Genomic DNA, 20,346 nt, shown 5'->3' with positions numbered 1-20,346 from the left:
ATAAAATCTCATTATTGGCTGGTTTCCCAGAGGATCACAGAATGACTTTTTTGCAGTCATCACTCATGGAGAAAACAATAGGAATTGTTTTCTAGAAAACTAATGGTAGAAAAAAGAAAGAGGTTAATAAAAGGGGAACTAGAGATTACAAAATAACTTTACATTTGCTCAATTTGTCTCTTCCAACTCTTTCTAAGAACTTAATTTTTGTTACAAATCCAATGTGTAAAGAAGGCAGAGATCAAGGTGTAGCTAAGGGAGTTTTCAGCAATAGGTTCAGTGTTGCTAAAACCTTTCAAGTGATTTTGAAACTATGTACAAGTATTACTGTATTTAGGTAGTTTTCATATACTTGGCATTAAGTCCTAGGCAAATTATGGGAGGTGAAAGAAATTTATTGGTCCCAATGTAAATATCAAATAGGCCTAGGAGACTGTCCTCTAAGGAGTGAAATTAGAAATCTAGGAAACAATAGCAAATGTCCAGCAAGAAAGAGATCTTGTGGATTGATGACAATAGCTGAGCAAAGAAGCAGCCCAGAAACAGATAGCAGCAGTGAACCTACTGAGAAGCAGCCCAGCAGCAGAAAAAAACTAGAAGTTCTCTGGGAAAGTAATAAGTAGCTACTGTGGAGTTAAAGTAAAATATTAACCATGGGGAGTAGTAAGTTATTAAGGAGGAAAACTAGGAAATAGAGTCCAAGATCAGGAACTGGGTAGGGAAGAATGCCTTTTCTCATTGGTGGAGTGGGAACTTATGAAATTGTGTACTTTTTTTCAGTATGGCTGAAATGACTTCTCATTATTTTCCTTGGTATTGTGCTTCAAATGCATTTTGCTTTTTAATTCATATGTCAATTGGCCTAGAGATTTAAACAGATGCTGAGCCAAAGGAATGTGTCAGACCTGGATAGTAGTGAAGAGTCATTAATGTGGGGACTTAGGCTATACAGATTTTTAAGGCTATTATCTTATTGTGTCCCATGACAACAACTAATAAAATTAAGCACAGCCAAACATCATCATTACAACAAAACTAACAAAAAAGTTTGTTTTTGAAAATAGCTCCCAGGTTCCTCACTGATATACAACAGTTAATCCACTTTTGTCTAAACCTGACAATAAATCAATAAGCATTTTATTTGGTATCTCCTATGTACTGGTACTATGCTAAGTGTTGGGACTACACTACAATTTGCTGAAAAACAATTCATATTTGTATATTTCTCTAAAGTTTATAAAGTGCTTTTCTTACAACAGAGGGATGTTACAAATATATTTATTCATATTTTACAGATAAGGAAACTGAAGTAGGAAGAGAAAACGACTTGCCTATATTATACAACTAGAAAATATCCAAGCTGGGTTTTGAGTCACAGCCTCCTGATTTCAAATTCAGTGCCCTTTCCATTACATTGTAATGAATGAATGAATGAATGAATGAATGAATGAATGAGCACACTTAAGTCTTTGCCTTTTATGGATGTTGGATTGCAGAAAGATATTATGATTGACTGGGAGTAGCATGGTGGACTGTGGTAGAAGCTAGATCTCATGACTCATTTATCCCTCAGACGTCCAGGGTCCATGGCTAAGGAGATGGAGTATTAGGTTAGGTATGAGGTAGAGTCCAGAGTATAGGAACATGACAAGAAGATAGCAACAGAGCAGTAATATGGCCTTGAAAATACTATGCAAACATCAGTCATTATGGCTTTGACCCATTCTCATTTTGCCAGCTAAGCCTTTGCTTATTCAATATGGACAAAAAACCTCCGCTATTTTTTAAACCAAAAGTAAAGGAAATAATCTCTTTTCAGGAAGACATTTCTTTCCATCTTTGATCTAGATGATAATCTCGTTGCTAAAGTTTTGTATTCCTGACCTTTTACTTTACAAAAAAAGATGAGGAATGATTCATGTATTTTCAAGTAATTATTTAATTCTCAGAGGCCAGCTTCCACTTTTGTTCAGAACAACTGATAAGGCAGATTTATAAGGAAATTAATGCAAAAAGAATTGTGCCCAAGGCCACATAGTGAAAAGGAAGGAATAGACCCTGCATGCCCAGACAATTAGCTGCACAGCCAGCTGAGCCCTTCACTTTTCCAGTTGATTCTATCATCCTGGGAAATGGCTCTGTGCTGTGCTAGAGGAAACTCTCTGACTTCCTATTCAGAGGATCCAGCTCTTATCTCTTCCTCAGGAGTTTCAAATTTGTTGCTTATTTCCAAGTTGTTAGTGACTTACTCCTTCTTTCTTTCTATCACATTTTCATATCCTCCAATATTCTGGCACAGGCCATGATTCCTCTTGGCCTCTTCAGACTGCTTTTCTTCTTCCTTTTCATACCGAAACTCTTCTTCCAATTAATGTTATGAAAAAAAATTAAAAATTAAAACAAAAAAAACACCAATTAATGTTATGGGAATGTCATCCTCCTTCATAAGCTGGAAAGTGGTGAGTCATTCCCCAAGTCCCGCTACCTTCTCTTATAGGAAGGAAGGGAGGCTGCATTTTGCATTTTGTTACTTTTAATTGGCAGTCATACAAATGTCACAAGTTCTACCAGGTCACAGAAAAAAAAATATTCCTCCCTTCCATACTTGCTGCAATTGAGAGCTCTAACTGTGCAAGTTGCCTGGGGAAATCTTCAACTCCTGAACTATCACTTTCCAAACCTCCTTGGCATCTTCTCACCTTGTTGGCCTCATGATACCCACATCCAACTTCTTTTCTCTTGTCTAATTAGCATCTTCTCTTCCTTTACACAGCTTTGTCTTGCTTCACTTCTCTTACCAATTTCATTGTCTTTATCCCTCTTGGGAGCTTCTCTATGACCTCCATCCCCTTCAGCTTCAGTCCTCTTCCAAGTCTCCCTTCCTTCTCTTTGAGTTTTTCTCCTGGCTTTCATCATCTCAGATCTTCCATTTTGTGTCCTCCATCTTGTGGATCTCCATGTTTCACTTCGAATTCTTCCTCTTCAGTCTGAACTCTTCTTCTGTTCCACCTCTCCCCTCCTATTCCAGTTCCTTTTTCTATGTGAGTTTGAAGCCTCCCCTTCCTCCTTCTCCTTTTTTAACATCTCAGATAGTTCCACATGTCTTCTCCTTGAATTCAGTCTATTGGCTTCTTCACAATTATATGACTTTCCAAATCACTGTCACAATTACTTCTCCCTCCCCTTCTCATTTCTCCTTAGGTCACGACCTTCTATTTCTTCCCCAATGCAAACTTCATTCACTAAAGCTCCAAGTCAGCACACTGCTTGCCCCCATACTCACTGAACATGATTTGTCCTTGTACTTCATTGAAAATAATGAGACTATTCAACAGAAGCTTGTGGAAGAGCCCTCCTCCAAAGAGCTTCAGCACCATCATGCACTTTGTCCCCCTTCTATTCTCTCACAGAGGAAGAGCTATCTCTTATTCCTTAACAAATGTAATTCCTCTGCCATTTTCCTTGGACCAATTCCTCCCCCTCCTCTAGAACTTTGCTTTAGGATTCCCATCTCATGTGAATCTCCCCCCTCTCTCTCTCTCTCTCATGCACACACACACACACACACACACACACACACACACACACACACACACATACATACACATGCATACACTATTCTATTTCCCATTCAAAATGCTTCATTGACCATTATGGATGCTATTTTCTTGCTTTACTCTTTTGAGACAACTAAGACACAGTCTTCAAATTAAAGCTTTCAAAAATTTATTTTCATTTTATTGTACATCCAAAGATGATGTCTAATTGAAAAAGAAATTTCCTTCAATAACAATTTGAAGGGAACCTCAAAAATTCATCAACCAGGACATTCTAACATGAGCAATTCATTTTATATCTTCTTTCCCCTCCACTGTTAAGAGAAAGACAAATCACTAGGAAGAAAATTCACAACTTTTTTTTCAGTTGAAGCTCTTCCACCTTCTGCAACTACATCTGCAGGTTTTTTCTTTAAGAATTGGTATTTTAAATTATTATACTGAGCTACTATGATAGCCAGAGTCATTATGAAATAATTTTTTTTATGATTGGTATATTTTATTATGGAGTTCTGTGTTCTAAGAAGGGAAGGAGATTATCAATAAAAAGGGCTGATGCCAAGAGAAACTTATTATTGGGCCTAGAAAACCAGAATACTCAACTAAACATAGTTTTTCAGTGATCACATAGATTTATAATCTCATTGATATGGGAATACCCAGATTTAAATAATATTAATGATGACAACCCATTCTAGTCATTCCATCTCATGTGACATTTGAGCCATCAATTAATGTTAAAGATCAAAATCCTTTCTGGCCATCTCATTCTATGTGACTTGTCAACATACTTCAAATTCTCCATAAGAGGTCCCTCCAATAATTTTAGTTTTTTTGATATTATCCGGGTACTAAGATAGCATGTGAATTTTCCATCCAGTCCATCTATTTTTCTGGATATGCATCTATTAGATTATATATATTTTATGAAACTCTGTGTGCATGTGTGTGTGTGTGTGTGTAATTGCCGTTTATGATACATTTCATCTTATTTAGGCCTACTTACCATGGGTTCCTCTATCGACCTGAGGAAAATCCCCAATTCTGATTCCTCATCTGGAAAGCAGGCATTAAATTTGTTAATTGCTTTATTTCCTTTGTGAATAATTATAATAAACTTTTTTGAGTGATTACAGGTCTCATTTGGGAGGCCGTGCAAGAGTCATTGGCTTGATGTAATTAGTACATTGTCATTTTCAGAATCAAGCATCTGGAAAGCCTTGTTTTCCCATGGCTGCTCTTTACTGGCTGTCCTTCCACGTCCATGGAAAACACCTTTGGTGAGCATCCATCTCCTTGTTTTATACTTCATTTGGTATTGCTAATTGGAGAATAATTAAACTAAGTTCTCTTTGTTGTATTTTGTAAGGACATTTTTATCCTCTGTACCTTTCAGGTAAGAGTGGGGGAGCTATTACTGACCAATTACAAAATTTTAGTATTGGAAAAGACCTCAAAGATCACTTGTGGATGAATTGTCCTAGTGTTCTTGCAAACTAAAGTTTAAGTATTCATGGACATAAAATGCATTATCTTATTATATACATATGATACACACATAGCATTAAGAGTCAAATGTGGTATATGGTAAGAACAATTGATTTGAAGTTAAAAGACTGGGGTTTAAATCCCAGCTCTGCCATATTAGTGGAGAGACCTTGGGAAAGCTGTGTACATCTTCTGTGCCTATATATATATAAAATGAAGACAATTATATCTGTATTCTCCCTCTTAAATGGTTGTGGTAATCATTAAGTTATATAATTTATATATGTAATACATGTATATTTGTTGTTTCATCATTTTTAGCTGTCTGACTCTTCATGAATCCATTCAGAATTTTCTTGACAAAGATACTAGAATAGGTTGTCATTTCCTTCTCTAGCTTATTTTACAGATGAGGAAACTGAGGTAAACATGAGTAAGTGACTTGCCCAGGGTCATGAAGCTAGTAAGTGCTGAGGTTATACTTGAAGTCAGGAAGATAAGTCTTCCTGATTCTAGGCTTGGCATTCAATCTACTGTACCATCTAGCTGATTATAAGTATGGATGTATGGATGTAAATGGAGGTATACACACATACACACACACATACACACACACATACACACACACACACATATATAGAGAGAGAAAGCAAATTTTCTCTCTCTGTGTATATATATAATATGACTTTAAAAGCCACATGATATATTATATTTCTGCATCATCTAAATTCTGTTTTCTAGATAGGCATCTACCATAATCAACTATGTTTTATTTCTTAAAGATATACCACATTCGGTCTGCTCAGTATGATACATGGGTTTAGCAACAGACTAGAATGTAAGACCATTGGGATTCTGACCTTAGCTTCATGTAGTTGCCCCAATGGACTATGGCATTTATAGATTACAACAGAAAAGCATTAATCTAGTGTACTTTCTATGGCATCCCCCAGTTAAAATTAATATCCACAATTTTTAACCTATTGAAGAATCCTTGCAGATGTAAAATTTTAGGTGTCCATCTGATTCTAAGGATGATTTTATCTAAAGAAGAGTTTTACTACTCAGAATCCTAAAGTATTTTGTGTAGATAGAAGTACAGTACGAAGTCACACTTTCTGAATTGACTCTAAAGTAATGTTTACACATAGATCCATCTAGAAAAGTTTTACAATGGTAGAGTCTGGCCCTAAATAACTTTCTGAAACATTATCAATTTTAACAACCAATTCTCTATCTAAACAACCCCAGATTTACATATAGAAATAAAGAGAGGGTAATAGAATTGTTTTAGAGATGGAAGTGACTTCAGTGATCATTTAGTGATCATTTGTTCTGATCATCTCACTATATAGATTTTTTTTAAAAAAGCAAAATCCTAATAGGTGGAATTCTGCCCAGGATGATATAGCTAGACTGTTACATAGCTGGAAATAGAAACCTCCAGGCCAATTCTCTTTCTGCCATAGTATGCTGCCTCCTACAAAGAATTTAAATGTCAGTGTTCCATTATAATTCTCAAAATAACAATTAAGAACTAAAATACTTTCTTTTCTAGAACAAAACTGTATCAATCATCTTTCTGTGTGTAATGCCCTTCCTCCTTTCCCCATTTATGTTGGTGGATTGTGGTAGGGCGACTACTCTCTTCAAGGTTCTGGGGCAGTTTTGAAAGGCCAAAACAGGTCAAGGTGACCTGCCCCACTCTCAGCTAAAAGTTGACGAGGACCACACAATAAGTACACACAGTAATGATTACATGTATACACTGGCAAAGAATCCAAAGTTGACAGATGTGTAAAGTGTATACACGAGGCTAAAGGGTAAAGTCACAGCTCCTCATTCCAGGAAATACTTTTTTTTCCTTTTTTGGAGTCTTCATGAAGTTTCATTTGTGTTTAGATTTCTGATGGTCTCCAGGGATAAGTACTTTTATGAAGTCCATAGCTAAAACCTCTCTTAATGTGGGTGGGGAGGGCAGAACAAAGGTCATGATCTCTGAAGTTTCCACCAAACTGCAATGATTAGTTTCACACATTGATGTTCTGGTACTTCCTTACTCCCTTACTGGAATTGCTGATGGCTTGTTTTCCCTGTCAAAGTTCACAAGATCATAACTGGGTCAGTTTCATCTACGTATGCTGGATTGTCTAAGAACACACACACACACACACACACACACACACACACACACACACACACACACACACACACATATACACAAAGGAACCATGGGCTAATAGACTCATGCTGCCCAAGTAAGTGATAGGTTAACCTCTTTATTCCTTACCCAACAACCTATGGACCACTAAAAAAAAGAGTGAGAGATTGACTGATTATCCCTTTTGTATAAGAACTCACTTCAGGCTTAGCATTTTCAGAGTCATGAGTTCATACAGCTCTGCTCCTATTAGAAGACTTTTTGTCATTACATCATAACAACCCTTCAAACACTTATGACTAGAAACTGGCTCCCCAAAGTTCTACATATTGGATTGTAACCAAGCAGGAAATACTTTTATGTACTCTGTATAACCCCACTAGGAAGAACAAATCTTAACTCTAAGGACTGACCCCTCATTGGCCAGTGCTTTGTTAGAGTCACATGGAAAAAAATATATCCCTTCCTAACTTTCTTTCTACATACACCAAAGGGATGAATTACTTTTATAGTCAAGGTAATCAAAATTGAGGCAAGACACAATAGAGCAGCTCTACAAGGTATTTATTTTTCATAATAACCAGATACAAGAAATAAGTGAGTAAGCTACTAAATAAAAGATCAGAAAAGAGATAAATGATTAAGAAAAAAAGTTCATCCATATTACAGAGTCTTTGGCAGATAAAAGAGCTCTGAAGCTAAATTTCTATTTGTTAACCAGTAGAAAGTTATTAAAATATTTTAAGCAAACATCAGCTAAGTCTGGTTCAATGCAGCACTCTGTTTTGTCAAAGACTTCCCTGAAAATTGGGAAGGGGACAACAGGAGTGAAAAGCTTTGGACTAGCACATCTTTAATTGAATTAAAGATCTAACCAGATGGCTTAGAGCTGAAATTGACACTGATGAAAGAAAAAAAAAACCTTCCTCCAAAACCCGGTGATGGCTCAGCATTAATTGTAGGTTAATGCAAAGGTATTGTTTCCTTGGAAGAATTTCATTTGGTAGGTATGACAAGAAAAGGAAATTTCTTAATTGGATTTTAATGAATAATTAAATGACACTCCCCAAGATTTCAGCAACTAATTTGCACTGCTTGCATTTATCTAAACCAAATACAATAACTAATCCAATTTAAATTACATAAAATATCGAAGCCTACCTAATTTGACTGTAATGTTTGCTCTGTGTTGTTTAGCATTCTGTTCTTAAAACTGAGTAGATTTCTTTTTAACACAATTATATTCCATCCATTTCCTTAAGTAAATTTCAAACCCATGGCATCAAAAAGCAGCCAACAGTAATGATAGCATCACAGATTCTACATTCTTCTCATGTTTCCATGACCTGGTGTTTCCAACATTTGTCTTTCTCCCTATGGACTCTTGCAGAGAATGGTCTTTGTTGTTTTCGTTATCACCAGGGTTAGATTTCTAGGTCATTCTATTAATCCATTTTGATTCAAAATTTATTTTTAAATGCATGGCAAATATCACATAATTTGATGTATTTAATCCTCAGAGTTTAGAACAATATCTGGCACCTAGTAAATGTTTGTGGTTTATTGATTTGTGTCCCAGGCAACTCCCTACATCTTTAGTTTATAGATGAATTGCCAGTTGCATCTGAAGAGGAAGTTTCCAAACTGGAATTACTTCATACCTGTGAGATGACAGACCCAGACAAAAATAAATAAAGAAATGAAAGGCATTAAATAAATGTGTCTTAATTTAAGAAAAATAGATGAAGTAAAAGTTATATATTTCCTAAATCTAAATGAAATTGCTTACTGATTTATTCCCATTTTGTGGGTGTGTCAATAGTTATTATGCATTTATGAAGTGCCTATTACATGCTAGACAGGGTGCTAAGATCAGAAGATACAAATGAGAAACAGAATATTAGCCCCTGTCCTCAAGGAGCTTACAATGTAATGGGAGAAGACAATATGCAAAAGGAAGCTGAAAAGGGTGGGGGAAGGCGACAGGGTATATACCAGGTGCCAGCATGATGTTCCATGGAGTTTGCTGATGGAAAATGAAAAGTACCTGAAAAGTTCTAAGCCCTCAATAATGCAAAGGTTTGGGAGGAGCTTATTACTCAACCCACCAATCCTCCAATCAGGAGGGAAAGCAAGTGAAGTGCTCAGAAGAAGCTGAGTATCAAAGCTGAGCCAATCTGCATGATGATGAGATTTCAAAAGGTGAGTTAAGCCTGGATAAGGATGATGATAGCAAGCAGAGCTGCTCCTGACAAATGACAAATGAAATATCCCTCGAACAAAGACCACTTTCCCTTCCAGGTAACTCCCAGCCTCATGCCAGGCCTCTTAAATATATAGTAGACATTTTTTCACAGTAGAATACAAGCTTATTCAGGGCAGGGTTATTTTGTTATATTCCCAGTCTGTAACACAGAGCTCAACACATAACAGACTCTCAATAAATGCTTGTTAAATTAATGTGAATTGAAGTGCTTGCCTTTGTCTACATCACTGTTAAGCCCTATGAACATACCAAATGAGTAGAAGGCATACTTTTTTCCCCTTAAACTGGGCAGAAGAGATAAACATACTTTAATTACCACTGCTACCCATTAAGGTGGGCTTGAGTAGATCCCTGAGAGACAGCCCTGTCACTGTACATATATATGTCTATGTATATATGTATATATGTGTGTGTATCTGTATTGACATATGTATATATACATAGATATACATATATGTGTGGAAATATGATTTTGGATTGCTGGAGAAACGTGGTAGATACTTTAAAAAACAAAGGAGAAAAGAGAAGGTATACATACAGGGGAGAGGCCCTGGAGTAAAAGGAATGTAAAAAAAGCCAGAACCCTAAGATGTCCTTTGATTCCAAGCATCTGCGTACCCAGAGACTGTTTAGATCAGGCTTCTTGGATGAGATCATTCTCTCCTTGGTTTAGCTGAGATTTTATTTAATTCCTGAATCACACAGATCCACTTTATTCATAAGTAGACCATTGACCAATCTAAGATGCATGGCTTCAGAACCAGATTTGGTAAACAAGGCAAATGGTCAAACTGAATTAATATGGGCTGTAGTTAAAAAAGCAAAACAAAACAAAACTAGTTTTCTCCATATCGTAAAGAGTGTGGTTTTCTTGAATAATTTAAAAACATTGATCAATGAAAATTTTTAACAAACAGTTAAAAATGTGTTTGACCAAAAATAACATGTTTGGCCTACACACACACACAGATACACCACACACACACACACACACACACACACACACACACACACACACACACACATATATATATGCATATATGTGTTTGTTGGGGCAGCTAGGGGCAGTAGATAGATCACTGGACTTGAAATCAGGAAGACTGATCTTCATAAGTTCAAATCCAGCCTCAGATACTAGCTATGTAACCCTGGGCAAGTCATTTAACCCTGTTTGTCTCATTTTCCTCATCTATAAAATGACCTGGAGAAGGAAACCAAAAACCACTTCAGTATCTTTGGCAAGAAATCCCAAATGGGGACATGAAAAAACAACATAAATATGCATTTTTATATAATGGAAACTTGGCAATTTCTTGCTCCCTATGATAGCAGAGTGTAAGGGGACTTAATTGCACAAATGCTCTGTGGGGTACACTTTACAATAGATAGATAGAGGGATAGATAGGTAGATAATACTTCCAATATGAATTTTAGTATAATACAAAGAACACTAGCCTGAGAATTTGGAGACATCAGTTTGAGGTCCCATTCTGCCATTAGTTTACTTCATGTTGCCACTTCTCTATATCTCCTTTTCCTCATATGTAAAATGAAGGATTTAGTCTGGTTAACCTCTGAGGACCCTGTTGGCTCAAGTATTCTGTGATTCTACTTTGAGTGGGACAAAATTCAATTACGTGAATAGACTAAGATAGTTGCTAAAATTCTATGATTTCACATGTGCTTTAGGATTTTTGAGATTTTCTATTTTCATTTCTATTTCCATTTTCATAGCTTTGTTGGGATTGTTTGCTGTCAATCCAGAAACTATGATCTGTCCCTGGACAAAAAGTAATGGAGGCATGAGGTACTTGGATATTCTCACTCCCTCTAGATTGGGTCAAGGCAGGGAAGATTGAAAAGGAGCAGTGGGACAGTTGTACAAGTATACCCTAGGAGCAACATTTTCATTGACCCTCCAGGAATTCCAATAAGAACACTTCCCAAAGTGTAACATCACCATTCTACATACACATAAGAATTACAGATATTACAGGGCTAGATCCAGAGGATTCATTCATGTTTATAACAATGTAGACCCCTACCTCCCAAAACTATGCTAAAGACATAAGTAAGAATTCTTCTGTCAGACTTTCCCAATTATAGTCATAAAAATGGTCCCTATATGAGAACTCTGTCTCCCTTTTCTCTTCAGACTTGCCCTTAATATTTACTCTAACCACATGTCCTCTGGATCAAAATATTAGTGCAGAGCAGGGGTCCAAGATGGGTTTTGCCTTTTACACCCCATGGCATCCTTCCAATGAATAGTCCAGCCAGCAACTTGAAAGAATTGTGTGTACTTCCTGGAGCACCTAAATCTCCCAAAAAGTAATCAAGCTGCCCAAAGGTTGTCCCCTACTGATTAACTTTGGGCTGCTATTTCTGCTTCCTCTGTTTTGTAAAAAAAAAAAAAAAGTTAGAAAATTTCAAAAATCCTCCACTCCAACAGAACAAGCCCCTGGGGCTATGAACTGATCCAGTGTGTGTTGAGTATGTGGGTGTATGTACAGGTCCCTGTAGCTTTCCAAAAATGCTCACCAAGCTCAAATTGACAATAGGTAAAATGACATTTGCTTTCTCAGCCTAGATAGTGTTTGGCTCCCACACAAAACCACAAGTTCACTTTTGAGAACTCAAGACTCATCTGAGGATTAAGTCACCCAAATAAATCCAAGTCAAGCTGGTGAGAGTCACACAGAAATGAGCAACCTAGCCAGTTTGAGCTGGTCCCTTACTTCCTGAAAGCTACAGTCTTTTTTTTTTTTGATTTGCTGTATAATTAGATTACCATCTGACTCTGTTAAAGCAGAGAGTGAGAGTGAGCAGGGTTGGAGGAGAGGGAGGGAAGGAAAGAAGGAAGAGGTGAAAGGGATAAGACAGAGAGGGAGAGAGACAAAGACAGACAGAAACAATGACAGACAGTGAGAGAGACAAACATAGGGAGAGACATAGGGATAGACATAGCGAGATAGAGAAGGACAGAGAACAAGTAGAAATAGAGGGGTGAGGGAATGGGGAATGGAAGAAATGCAGTAGGACTGCCAGAAATTTATTACTTTCTGAAGAAACTTTCCAAAGAATCTAGCAAATGAAATGGAATCCCTCCTCAAAAGAATACAGCTGGCAATTACAGGTTACACAGTACAAAGTACATGCAGCTAAAATGACTGTACCTTGGCCTAGCCATCATAATTATGCATCATACCTCATAGATTCTCTAGTTTCTAGGGGGCTAGTCTGTGAAGCATGGGTGAAGTAGGGAGAGTTGATGGCCACATCCCCTGAGAGACCTTAAAGGTCCTGGAAACCATTCCTGAAATGGCAGCCCATTAGCAGTAATTGCCAGGCATTTAAGTGAGAAGTAGGACTACCCAGAAAGTCATTTGTTCTCTCCCACCCCTGAGATTCTAGTTCATTTCTATCTGGGTCACAGACTCAGGGTGGCATTTTGGAATCAGAATGTGTTTCTCTGATTTTTTTTCCAATTGGCTAGTTGATATTCTTCCATCTATTTCTTTATAAAATAACACTTAGCTTATAAAAATAGATGAATAATCCAAATTAGAGATGGAGGGCAATAAGAAAGGCACTTTAATCTAAAAACTGGGGTCATTTGATACAAAAGTTAAGTGGTGCTCTCTATGCCTTGGGCATCATATGATGACAGGTTTAGAGTTAGAAGGCATTGTAGAGGTCATCTAGTGCAAGCTGCTTATTATTACAGGTGGGAAACTGAGGCCCAGAAAAGCTAAATATGTAGGAGACAGCAAAACTGGGGTTTAAGCACAGGTCCTCTGACTCAAAATATAGCATTCTCTGCATTAAACTATGCTGTCAGCTGTTTCCTGAAATTAAGGTGAAATAAAAGATTAACTAAGTGACTTCTGAAGTAAGGAAGGAAAGTCATCTGTTTTCCTAACTGTCAGCACAACAGAAGTAAAATAAAACTCATTTCTGGTTCTAGCTGGCAAAAGTCCCTTCTGGCCAGACAGGCTGCACTTCAGTTGACCTTGACCTTGAAGTCTGTTGGATTCTTTGTAGCTTCCACCCTTTACTTGTGGTTCTGCTTTATAGAGGCGAACAGAAGAAGATTAATCTCTGATTCGCAGGACAGCCCTTTGGATATGTGCAGATGACTATTATATTCCCTTTGACATGTTTGTTCCTTAGGATAAGCATACCTTGCTCCTTTATGTACTCCTCTTACATCATTGGAGTCCATATCTTTCCCTACACTAGTTGCCTTCTTCTGGTCAATCTTATGATTATCAATGTCCTTATTAATCTGTGGTGTTCCAAACAGAACACAGTATTCTAGATAAGATCTGAAGAGGGCAGAGGTCATTGTGTTATCATCTCTCTCTTCCTGGAAGTGGTGCTCCTCCATGTAGCATTAGATCACATCTTTGGGCTGCTACATCATACTTCTTACTCATCTTGCATTTACTGTCCACAAAAAGTCCTGAATCTTTGTCCCCCTGAACTGTTGTCTCCCTGTCTGATGCTTGTGAAGTTGATGATGTTTTTGTTACCAAGTGCAACACTTTGCATTTTTCCCTATTGAATCTCATCTTATTAAATTCAGCCCAAAGAGTCTGGCCTGTCAAAATTCTTTTGGATCCTGACTCTGTCATCCACTCTATTAGCTCTCCCTCTAAGCTTTGCACTGTCTGGAAATTAGATAAGAATGCCATTTATGACTTTATCAAAGTCACTGATGAAAAAAAGCAAACAAACAGCACAAGGCCATGTACAGATCCCTGGGGTGTTCCACTGGAGATTTACTGCTGTGTGTACATTGAACTGTCAACTTTTCTTTGAGTGCTTCCTCCAGCTGCTTCTAAATCCATATGATTCTATTATCTCTGCGTCTCTCCATAAGTTTTGCTAGAAATCAGGTAAACTATGTCCGAGGAATTTCCCTTGTCTGCTAGTTTAATAATCCTACCAAAAACAGAAATGAGGTTAGTCTGGCATGATCTGTTCTTAATAAAACCATGCTGGCTCTTTGTAATCACCACCTCGCTTTCTAGATGTTCACGCCATCTTTCTTTTTTTTCAGTTTTAAATAGTATTTTATTTTTTCCCCAGTTACATATCAAGGAAATCTTTTTGTTTTGTTTTTATTAATTTATTTTAAGTTATCAACAATAACTTCCATAAGCTTTTGAGTTTTAAATTTTCTACTCCTCCCTTTCCACCTCCCTCCACAAGACAGGATGCAATCTGATACAGGCTATACATATACATTCCTATTAAACATTTTCACATTAGTCATGTTGTAAGGAAGAATTAGAACTAATAGCAGGAACCGCAAGAAAGAAGAAACAAAACAAAATGGAAGAAAAAAGAAGAGCAAATAATATGCTTTAATCTGCATTCAAACTCCATAGTTCTTTCTTTGGGTATGGATAGCATTTTCCATTGTGAGACTTTTGGAGAAGGCTTAGATCTTTGCGTTGCTGAGAAAGGCTATCTATCAAAGTTAGTCACAGCACAATGTGGCTGTTACTGAGTACAACGTTCTCCTAGTTCTGCTCACTTCACTCAGCATCAGTCCATACAAATCTTTCCAGGTTTTTCTGAAGTCTGACTGCTCATCATTTTTTACAGGACAATAGTACTCCATTACATTCATATTCCACAGCTTGTTCAGCCATTCCCCAGTTGATGGGCATCCCCTCGATTTCCAGTTCTTTGCCACCACAGAAAGAGCTGCGATGTATGTTTTTGTACATGTGGCTCCTTTTCTCATTTTTATGATCTCTTTGTGATACGGGCCTAGAAGTGGTAACGTTGGGTCAAAGGGTCAAATACACTTTTTACAGCCCTCTGGGCATAGTTCCAAATTGCTCTCCAAAATGGTTGTATCACTTCACAACTCCACCAACAATGCATTAGTGTTTCAATTTTTCCACATCTCCAACATTTATCATTTTCATATTTTGTCATGTTGGCCGATTTGATAGGTGTGATATGGTACCTCAGAGTTCTTTTGATTTTTTTATATGACTATATATAACTTAAATTTCTTCATCTGAGAACTGCTTGTTCATATCCTGTTCATGTGCTTTGACCATTTATCACCTGGGGAATGACTGGTAATCTTGTAAATGTGACTTAGTTCTCTATATATTTTAGAAATGAGGCTCTTATCAGAGACACTGGTTGTAAAAAATTCTTTCCCAGTTTTCTGCTTCCCTCCTAATCTGCATGTTTCTGCATGTTTTGGTAGGTAGATCCTAAATATTTTATAATGTCTACAGTAACTTTAAATGAAATTTCTCTATCTCTTACTCTTGGGCTTTGTTGGTAATATATAGAAATGCCAATGATTTATGTGGGTTTATTTTATGGCCTGCAACTTTGCTAAAGTTGTTTATTATTTCCAGTTGTTTTTTACTTGATTCTTTAAGTATATCATCATATCATCTGCAAAAAGTGATAGCTTGGTTTCTTCTTCTTTCTCTATTCTGATACCTTCAATTTCCTTTTCTTCTTTTCTTGCTAAAGCTAACATTTCCAGTGCCACATTGAACAACAGTGGTGATGATGTGCATCCTTGTTTCACCCCCAATCTTATTGGAAATGCTTCTAGCTTATCCCCATTACATATGACACTTGCTGAAGGCTTTACGTAAATGCTACTTATGATTTTAAGGAAGACTCCATTTATTCCCATGCTCTCTAGTGTTTTTAATAGGAACGGGGGTTGTATTTTGTCAAAAACTTTTTTCTGCATCTATTGAGATGATCATGTGGTTTCTGTTAGTTTTGTGGTTCATATGATCAATTATGCTGATAGTTTTCTTAATATTGAACCAGCCCTGAATTCTTGGGATAAATCCTACCTGGTCATAGTGGTATTGCTGGATCAAGTGTATACATGGTTTGGTTGCCCTTTGGGCACAGTTTCAGATTGCTTTTCAGAATGGTTGGATCAGTTTACAACTCCACCAGCAATGCATTAGTGTCCCAATTTCCCCCCATCTTCTCCAGTATTTGTCATTTTCCTTTTTTGTCATGTTAGCCAATCTGATAGGCATGAGGTAGTACCTCAGAGTTATTTTAATTTGCATTTGTCTAATCAAAAGTGATTTAGAGCACTTCTTCATATGCTTATAGATAGATTTGATTTCTTCATCTGAAAACTGCCTATTCACATATTTGATCATTTATAAATTGAAGAATGGCACGTATTCTTGTAAATTTGACTCAGTTCTCTATATATTTGAGAAATGAGGCATTTATCAGAGACACTTGCTGTAAAAATTGTTCCCCAGCTTTCTGCTTTCCTTCTAGTCTTGGTTGCATTGGTTTTGTTTGTACAAAAGCTTTTTAATTTAATATAATCAAAATTACCTATTTCACATTTTGTAATGCTCTCTATCTCTTGTTTGGTCATGAATTCTTTACCTCCCCATAGATATGACAGATAAGGTATTCCTTGCTCTCCTAATTTGCTTATGGTGTCACTCTTTATGTCTAAATCATGCCAAAGGTTTGTCATGTCTAACTTTTCTAATATTCTATTTGTCTCCTCAGTTTCTTTTTTGTTTAATCAAGTTCTGAGAGGGGACAGTTGAAGTCCCCTACTAGTATAGTTTTGCTATCTATTTCTTCTTTTAACTCACTTAACTTTTCATTTAAGAATTTGTATGGTATACCACTTGTTGCATATATGTTCAGTATTGATATTGCTTCATTGTCCATGGTACCCCTTAGCAAGATGTAGCTTCCTTCGTTATCTCTTTTAATGAGGTCTATTTTAATTTTACTTTGTCTGGGATCAGGATTGCTACCTCTATTTTTATTCATTCACTTATTTTTTTTCTTTTACTTCAGCAAAAGCATAATTGATTCTGTTCCAGCCCCTTACCTTTACTTTATGTGTGTCTCTCTACTTCAAGTGTGTTTCTTGTAAACAACATATTGTAGAATTCTGGTTTTTGATCCACTCTGCTATCTACTTCCATTTTACGGGAGAGTTCATCTCATTCACATTCACAGTCGATTACTACCTATATATTTCCCTCTATCCTATTCTTCCTCCTATGTGTCCTCTCTCTCCTTTCACCCTTTCCTTCCTTGATAGTATTTTGCTTCTGTCTACCGCCTCCCCCTGTCTGCCTTATCTTTTGTCAGAACCTCCCCAACCTGGCCTTTAACTTAATCTCCTCCCCTCCTGCTTGCCTGCTGGGTAAGATAGATTTCTATATTTGACGGATTGTGTATATTATTCCTTCTTTGAGCCAATACTGATGAGAGTAAGGTTCAAGTGATGCTCGTCGCCCACCCTCCCACCTTCCCCTCCACTGTAATAGGTCTTTTGTGCCTCTTCATGTGGAATAATTTACCCCATTTATCTCTCTTTTCCTTCTGCACCCATTGTACTCCTCATTTACATCCCTTAATTTTTTATGTCATTCCCTCAAATTCACATTATACCATTCACCTTATACAGTATGCCCTGTGTATATTCCTTCTAGCTGTACTGTTAATGATAACACTTTTTAAGAATTATAAGTATTACCTTCAATGTAAGGATGTAAATAGTTTAGCTCTATTGAATCCCATATGTTTTCTTTTCTCTTTTTATCTGTCCATGCTTCTCTTGGGTCTTGATATCAGAGGGTAAATTTTTGGTTTAGTTCTGGTCTTCTCCTTATAAAGCTTGAATCCTTCTATTTCATTGAATGACCACTTTACCCCTTGTACTCCTTGCTCCGCTGCATTCCAGAATAGCGTGTTCTATGACCTCTGAACCTTTAATGTTGCAGTTGTCAAGTCCTGTGTAATCCAGATTGTGATGCCCCCCCCAACATTTGAATTGTTTCTTTCTATCCACTTGTAGTATTTTTTTTCTTGACCTGATAGCTCTGGAATTTGCTACAAATTTGGCTGTATAAAACTCCTTGGAGTTTTTACTTTGGGATCTCTTTCCTGAGTTGATCAGTGGATTCTTTCAATGCCCCTTTTGCCCTCTGGTTTCAGAACATAGGGCAGTTTTCCTTGATAATTTCTTGGAAGATTCTGCCCAGGTCCTCCTTTTGATCATGGCTTTCAGGTAGACCAATGATTCTGATATTGTCTCTCCTGGATCTATTTTCCGTGTCAGTTGTTTTTCCCATTTTTTCATTCTTTTGAATTTGTTTGATTGATTCTTGATGTCTCATAGAGTCATCAGCTTCCACTTGCCCAATTCAAACTTTCCCCCCCCCAATTAGCTTGTGTGCTTTCTCTTCCATTTGGCCATTAGTGCTCTTTAAGGAATTGTTTCCTTCAGTAGATTTTTGTATCTCTTTTTCCATTTGGCCAATCCTACTTTTAAAGCATTTTTCCAATCTGTTGACTCTTTTTTCATAATTATCTTGCATCACTCTAATTTCTTTTCCCATTTTTTCTTCTACTTCTCTTATATAATTTTTTTTTTGCTTTTTTGGTGAGGCAATCGGGGTTCAGTGACTGGCCCAGGGTCACACAGCTAGTAAGTGTCATGTGTCTGAGACTGGATTTGAACTCATGTCCTCCTGACTTCAAGGCCAGAGATTGATCCACTGTGCCACCTAGCTGCTCCATCTTATATGATTTTTGAGCTCTTCCATACGTTCTTTCTGAGCTTTAGATAACTTCTCATCTTTTCTTGAGAGTCTGCTTATAGGTGTTTTGACATTGCTGTCCTCTTCTCGGTGTGTTTTGGGCTCCTCTGTCACCATAATAACTTTCTATGGTCAGATGCTTTTTTTGTTGTTTCTTGCTCATCATTTTTTTTTTGGCCTTTTTCCTTTCTTTTAAATCTGAGGTCTGCTCTGGGAGTGGAAGGTACACTGTCTCAGGCTTTTTATGCTCATGGCTGCAGGCCCAGCTGTTTACCTGGTGTTGTGCTGATTGCGCTAAGGATCCCAGGGGACTCTCGTATCTGGTGCTGTGCTGAGGAGTGGGGTGGGCAGTGGCTGGTGCTGCTGAAGGCCATAGGGGCATGGCAGCTTATTTCTTGCTGAGCTTGGGTCCTAGTGGTGGTTTCTGGCATGTGCTGAGGCCTGCTGGGGTATTTCCATGTTCTGCCAGGGTTCCATTTGAAGCACATGGAGGTCTGGCTACTAGAGGATGCCTGTTTGCCCAGGGCTGTGCTGAAACACATGGAGATCTGGCCTACTTTCTCATTGTGATGGAGGATGCCTGTTTGCCTGGGACTGTGCTGAAGCATGTGGTGGTTCTTGGAACTGGAGTCTGCCAGTTCCTCTGACCATGCTAAGGTATGCGGATGTGCGTGTTGGCATTTGCTTGCTCCACCACACTGGGGATCAGGATCTCCCACTAGTTTTCTGAGGTGGGCCTTGCTTCGGCTTGCTGGGATGCTTCCTGTCCTGGAGTGCACTCCCCTTTTAAACAAGTAAGACAGATCTTTCTTGCCAATCTTCCAAATTTCTTGTCTAAAAGATTGTTTCACCCCACCTTTTTGCTAGTGCTGCTGTTCCAGTATTTGTTTTGGGGCACTATTTTATGGTTGTCTTGGAAGTTAATATGGAAGAGTAGCAGTGATTTACTGCTTACTCTGCCATCTTGACTCCCAGAAAAGGTAAGCATCTTCTAGGGACAAGAATGTTGTCAGGGGTCATAAAAGAAGTCAAAGAAGATAGAGGGACAGAGAGTGATATTTGTTATGCTTTGATGAAAAAAAAAGGAAAGAAAGGTAGAAAAGGATATGCTAGGGAAGAAAAAAAAAGGAAGAGCTAACTTTTAAATTATACCTTCTAGAATTTTTCCGGGAATAGGAACCAAGCTCACTCTCTGTAGTTTGCAGACTCTGTCCTCTTTCTTGAAAATTAGGACCATATTTTCCCTTCTCCAATCTTGTGGCACCTCTCTCA

At 37.6% G+C, this 20,346-nt stretch overlaps 1 pseudogene; it reads right to left on the bottom strand.

The window, feature by feature from the left end:
• LOC110197234 (CXXC-type zinc finger protein 1-like) overlaps window positions 1-19,448 on the bottom strand; it is a 57,014-nt pseudogene extending 37,566 nt beyond the window's left edge.
• Between the last annotated feature and the right edge of the window lie 898 nt (window positions 19,449-20,346).

This window comes from Phascolarctos cinereus, unplaced genomic scaffold, assembly GCF_003287225.1.
Source record: "Phascolarctos cinereus isolate Bilbo 61053 unplaced genomic scaffold, phaCin_HiC Scaffold_7;HRSCAF=346, whole genome shotgun sequence".
NCBI lineage: Eukaryota > Metazoa > Chordata > Mammalia > Diprotodontia > Phascolarctidae > Phascolarctos > Phascolarctos cinereus.
The sequence above is the reverse complement of the archived record's forward strand: the minus strand, read 5'-3'. Positions and strand labels throughout refer to the sequence as shown.